Below are 6,638 nucleotides of genomic sequence, written 5' to 3'. Positions count from 1 at the left end.
GTTGTATTGGATTTGCCCCAAACATAACACTTTGTAGTCAGGAAAAAATGTGAATTGCTTTGCCACATTTTTTGCAGTATTACTTTATTGCCTTGTTGCATACAGGATGCACGTTTTGGAATATTTGTTATTATGTACAGGCTTCCTTCTTTTCACTCTGTCAATTAGGTTAGTATTGGGGAGTAAACTCTGACTGTTTTAGTCACTATAACTTCACCATACACAAAGAGATATTCAATGTCTGCTTTTTTTTCATTTTTACCAATCTACAAATAGGTGCCTTTCTTTGCGAGGCATTGGAAAACCGCCCTGGTCTTTGTGTTTGAATCTGTGTTTGAAATTCACTGCTCGACTGAGGGACCTTGTAAGTGTGGGGTGTAAAAATCATGTTAAACACACAGCAAAAATTGGAGTGTTGAAATTTCAGGGTTAAACATTTCCGAGTTGATTTTTACTCCCAGAGTGTAATTTTAACACATTCTGATTTAAATGGTGTTCAGTGTTGGAGTTATTTGACAGATTTGATGCGGTCAGTGTTAACCCAACTCCGCAGAGATGTAATTAAGCTCCGCCCATGCATTTCACTTCTTCGGTTGGAGACAGAGGAGACAAGTCGGCGCCATTTTCTCCCTCCCATGCAGTACTACACGGTAAGTGCAATTAACTCAAACTTACTGAAACAATTATAAATTGATGCTGAGAATTTCAGTATGAACAATGAAACATCTACAGAGAATATATGCCTAACAAAACCGTGTTTGTTGCCAGGTCTGAGCAGCAAATTTGTCCTGGTGATTAGCTAGCTAGAAGTGTATGGTAAGCTAGCTAACAGTTTGTTACTTAAACCGTCTCCATCTTTATCAATGATGATTTAATAAAGGAAAAACAAAGCGTTATGTTTTTTTACTGTATAAAATCTTGTTTGAGGCTGGAGCTAACGTCTTTTTTCCCCCCTTCACTTTGAACATCAAAGGGGCCGCAAACAACATGTCCCAACATGCAGACGGTGTTTGACGTGTTGTCTGTGTGACCAGCGTACCACTGTATTTGGTGACCCATCAGATTCTATGACCTGCAGTGTTGGAAAAAGTACTCAGATCATTTACTTAAGTAAAAGTATATAAGTATTACCAGTTAATTGTACTGAAATTACTAAGTTAAAGCTAAAGTACAACATTTGCAGAAAATCGGGCTGTGAAAATTAGTACTTTTTCCAACAGTGCAGGTCACAGAATCTGATGGGTCACCAAAAATGGTGTAACACTGTCGACTTAGCTTTAATCTTTACCGTTCTTCCTTTAAATGTTTATTTACTTTGTCAAACTCCCTTGCATGTCTCAGTCAAAATGCTGGTCCAGCCAAATAGCAGAAATATGTGAAGCTGGATGAGGATGAAGGACGGTTTGACTTTATGCAATTCCATGAAAATGGTTAGCATGGCTTAGGAAAAAGGTTTTAAACCACACCCATGTTCTTTTAAAAGCTCATTGTGCAAGCTCCTTAATGTTGTCGATTCTGATTTCTTCACATGCCTTTATCAGACTCTTTTATATGGTAAATGGGGTTAAATTGCTAATCATTTTCAGTTCTGTAATGTGTGCTTCATAGTGTAAAGTATTAATATACACCAAAACAGTCAATAAAAAAAGGCAATCATCAATTTTTCAATTTGGACTTAAGTGAGGGAAAATGCTCTAGGTCTATTTAAGGATTATTCAGTGGTGGATGTATGTATTTAACATGAACAGTTATTGGCTGTGAGGCAAGAAACAGTGCTGACTTCAAAGGCACATTCAGTTTGACCTTACTATCTTTTCCAGTCATCGAGAGATTTTGCCTGCCACCTGATGCAAAAGTTATATACAAGGATGCAACAGGGACAGAAGTTGATGCAGAAATATTCAGCGACCTCGTTGGACAAGGCAATGTGGTGCTGACACTATTCTCAGATCAGGGTGAGATATCAAGGCAGGTATAATAAAGCACTTTACACCTTACATAATATAATTATTTGCATTTTTTCTATTCCTTTAGAATTCTCTGATTTCTCCTTGTCTTCTGCTTCTGAGACGTCTGACTCAAGCTTCAGCTCAAGTGCATCAACTATAATCCTAGATGATGTCCCTAGCAAGAGACACAGAATTGAGGATACACATGATGCTGTGTCTGCTGAACAGGTTTCTTAATGCTTTCACATTTTTTCACTCTGAGTCTCTAGAAAAGCTATTTATCACCATGTTTTGTATTGTAATGTTTTTGTTTTTTATTAGTTGATTGAAGCTGTGCTAAGAGGCAAGTCTGGGGGTGAAGAAGTACTACAGGAGTACCAAACAACAGAAACCCTAACAGATGCTGCAAGAAGAAAAATGGTTAACATCCTGGTGGCTCACATGATTGACAATCATGGGTATATTTGTTTCACATTGTTTTTATTTGTACCAGATAACTGCATGGCCATTGCATAAATGTACTAATTTAATATCTCCTCTCAGGCACCGCCCCACTAAAGCAATCAGAGAAGATTATGCGCGTGGGATAGTGATGTTGTTCCCTGCCCTCAAGGATCCATACTCCAAGAAGGGCTATGTAATAGGCATTATTATTGTTAACTCTTTCATGTCATGTGACACAAAACTGTGTTGATGAGATTGATATTTGAATTCCGTGAGATTTCTCATGAGCCTGGTATGACAACGCATTTATTTTATTTTTTTCATTTCAGGAACACTTCTATGATGCTGCAAGCAGCACAGGATACATTTCTTGGCTTCTGAAAACAGTCCAGAGGAAGATTCGTCGAGGACTGCACTGCCACCAAATAGCCCAATTGACTTTTCTCCAGGGGGCCCAAATTTCCAAAGGACTGTTAATGTTGAAAGGCAGCTTGATGGTGGTGCTTGCCAAGAGGCCATGTCTTTGCTCAACCATACCACAGACAATTCCCTGATTTTCCAGAAGATGAGAGAGACCTTTCAGCACAGTCAGAAGCTCGTTAATAATGACCCAGGCAGAAGTGTTGATATCCTCTCCAGCTTCCCAAGATTCCTGGATACAAAAGGATTGGTAAATTTGGGATGAGATGTTTAGAATGGCTTGAAATTTGAAAGTATTTCCTGAAGTAGTAGTAGTAGTAGTTTAATATCTTCTTTCTTAAAGGTGGACCAAGACTTCACTCTCCTATTTGATGGCGACACATCCTCCAGGCTTCTTCAGAAATGGGATTTGTTCTTCAAGCCAAATGTCATAAAAGAGGCTAAGCGGCTCACCTCAACACCAGAGTTGTGTCGCTTGGTGCAGTCAGCAGAAAGTCCCCCAGGAAGTGATCTTGATGAGCCAACAAGTGAGTTTTTTTTTTTTTTTTTTTTTTATAAATTTGCTATAATTGCAGTTAAATTATAACTGCAATAATATTTCATTTGTTTATTCAGTGTATCTCTGAACGTTGATCTGATTTTTGGGATAAATGTGACTAATAGATGGATGACGGTTTAAAACGTTCTCATAATGCCTCCCGGTTCTCATTCAAACTTTAATAGTATTACATTTGAAGAGTTTTCAGTTAATTCTTGTGACTCTTTGTCCTCAGCCTACGACCAAGAAATGGCTTCCCTGTTGTTGCTGTTACATCTCCTTCCACCACCTCCAGGGGGACTGAAGTCTCCAAAAATTAGTGCATGTGATGCAGTTGAGAGACTTGTTGTCTTTCATAAGGTAACTATATTATTAACGTGATTATAATAATTTGTCACGTCACCTTCTTAGCCACATATGTAAATGAGGGTTGTTAAAAAGTGGATGGAATTGTAATTAAGTCTTCATTCCCATCTTGCACTAGCCAATGAAAAGCTGTTTGAATAATCACTTCTATAATGTAGTTTTCTCTGGCTGCACATTATTCTTGTCTAATTTTCAGTTGTCTAATTTTCAGTTTTCTGATCTCAACCCTAGTCATGCTGCAGTTTGGAGGAGCATCTCCGCAACCAGCAGGGTCGGCAGCCGTACCTCCTCGCTGTTGGGCGTCAGAACAGCAAGATTGAGAGCTTCTACATCACAATGGATAAGCGTCTCATCCCATGCAAGGCAAAGCGCTTAATTCATTGAAGTATTTCCATGTTTGTAATAACTATTCATTTGATATCATGCATGATTTTCTTGAGGGTGTGGTTCAGTATGAGATCAAATTGCTTTTTGGATATCTCACGCAACACTTTATGTCAGAACAGGACTTGCTTTCCAGGATTTATTGTTTTGATTATGGATTTTTAGAACGAAAAAATCGTCCTACAAAGATTATTTTGGAGAGTGTTGGCAATGGCATTGGTTTGAATTCTATTCCGACATTGTGTCTTGTGAAAAACATCCCGCTGTTGTTTGGTGACATTATTCCTGCAGGAAACAAAAACTGGAATTTGTTACTGTTGTTACTTCAAATAATGAACATAGTTTTTTCACCTTCTCTCACTCTAGGTATGACAATATATTTAAAGAATTTGATTGTTGACCACCACAAACTATTTAAGCAATTGTATCCACATAGAAACTTGATACCTAAGCATCATTTTATGATCCATTACCCATCTTCTATAAGGAAAATTGGCCCCTTATTATATACGTGGTGTATGAGGTTTGAGGCCAAACACAAGCTGTTTAAAGATTGTTTTAAAAATGTCAAAAACATAACCAAATCGCTTGCTAAAAAGCATCAGATGGCCATTGCTTATCACTGGGAAACCTTCACCCTCAAACAAAATGAGTATGGGCCAATTACATTTTTTCTCTTCAGAGATGAGAATGTCGTCAACAATGAAATGCTTGAAACGATCTTGTGAAAAGATGTTTTCTCAACGAGTTGGGTTAAAGTTGATGGTGTAGAGTATAAAGCTGGACTAGTTATTTGCAGTGCAATGGAAGAAGACATGCCAGTCTTTTGTCAAATAAGTGATGTACTTTTGGTTGAAGATCACTTTTTTTTTTACAAACAAGCTATTTACAGAGAATTTTGATGACCATCATCATGCATTCGGAGTATTACGAAGTGTGGAAAGATGTCTACTAAAAATGTCTGAGCTTAAATTTCATAAACCGTTTGATATTCAAAGCTCATACAATGTTTCAGATGAAAGTATGTACATTATACCTTCATTCACAATGTTTTAATTCAACTGACTGCAAGGGAGAAAAGGCACAAATAAATGTTTTTGACAATGATTGTTTATTTGATTAATTGTTATTAATATAAGTATATATTTAATTAAATAATATTGAATAAATTAACAATTCATTTTAACATTTTTTTCAGTGTAGATAATTGACACTTTAGGGAGTGAAATTAACACTACCCAAATAGTTAATAAAAATTAACTCGGAGCAGTTGTCTAATCCCTTAGTGTTACTTTAACTCTGTTTTGTGAGTTAAAGAAGGAACTCTGGCAGAGTGTTAAATGTTTAACTATTTTGAAAGTGTTAATTTAACTCTGGAGAGTGTGGACCTATATAAACCCTCAAAGTGTTGAAATCAACTCTGTGGGAGTTAATTCAACACTGGACTTTTTGCTGTGCACTATAACTGCACACAGTGTTCTTTCCAGCTGTATGTAATAACACAAAAAACGTTCTGGGCTAATAGTGTAGTAAATAACACACAAAAAAATAAAATACTGCAAAGTTGCTTAGGAGCTAGAAGCAGAGCTGCCATGTCTGTCGGCACCATCTTACCACCATCAGGAAAGTGAGTCCTGCAATTTATGTGACTTGTTAAGCAAATGTTTACTCCTGAACTTATTTAGGATAGCCCTAAGAAAGGTGTTGAATACTTATTGACTCAAGACATGTCAGCTTTACATTTTTTTATAATTTGTAAAAATGTACAAAAAACCTAATTCCACTTTGACAATATGGGTTATTGGGTGTATGGCAGTAACACCACATCTCAATTTAATTTAAATTCAGGCTGTAACACATCAAAATGTGGAAAAAATCAAGGGGTGTCAATACTCTTTGAAGGCACTGTATATAACGACATGTTTGATGTGTTATGTACAAGATGTATATTTGTATATACTACACTGAATATACTGTACAATAGAAGAGGAATTTTAATTTCACTGAATTCAATTCTATTTCCTTTCATTCAAATTCAAATTGTAATTCTGTATCCTGTTCACCATTTAAATTCAAATTCAATTCAAGATTTGAATGGAATTTATGAGGCATTCTCAATTCATTTCTGAATTGAGCACAACCCTGTTGACCAAAAATCACGGACGTTGATCATAATCATAAACGTCTATGTTTGGTTCAGATTTGGTCAGGTTCAAACCGGCCTTGATTTGTACAGTACATTACAATAAAGTAGAGCATAGTAGTGTACAGTAAATCATAGTTCAGTACAGTAGATTACAGTACAGCGCAGTAAGTATAATAGTGTAATGTACTGTACGGTACCCTACTTAACTCTAATGTACTCTACACTGCTGAACTAAACTGTATTGTACTCTACTGAGTTAAACTCTAGTGAACTGTACACTACTGTACTGAATTAAAATCTACTGTACTCTACTGAATAAAACTATTGGCCTGTACCATACTGTACTATACTGTGCTCTACTGTACTGAATTGTGCCATACTGTACTGTGCT

General features: G+C 36.6%; 1 pseudogene across 1 annotated transcript; it reads left to right on the top strand.

Annotated features, from left to right (window-relative positions):
* Positions 1-574: 574 nt before the first annotated feature.
* LOC106609078 (uncharacterized) lies at positions 575-5,208 on the top strand (annotated as a pseudogene). Its single transcript, XR_014392814.1, has 9 exons — positions 575-650; positions 1,821-1,955; positions 2,035-2,177; positions 2,271-2,407; positions 2,493-2,586; positions 2,723-3,063; positions 3,157-3,340; positions 3,587-3,711; positions 3,949-5,208. The product of XR_014392814.1 is annotated as an uncharacterized LOC106609078 (transcript).
* The last annotated feature ends 1,430 nt before the right edge of the window (positions 5,209-6,638 follow it).

This window comes from Salmo salar, chromosome 07 (assembly GCF_965601325.2).
Source record: "Salmo salar chromosome 07, fSalSal1, whole genome shotgun sequence".
Taxonomy (NCBI): domain Eukaryota; kingdom Metazoa; phylum Chordata; class Actinopteri; order Salmoniformes; family Salmonidae; genus Salmo; species Salmo salar.
This window is presented reverse-complemented; position numbering and strand designations above follow the sequence as displayed.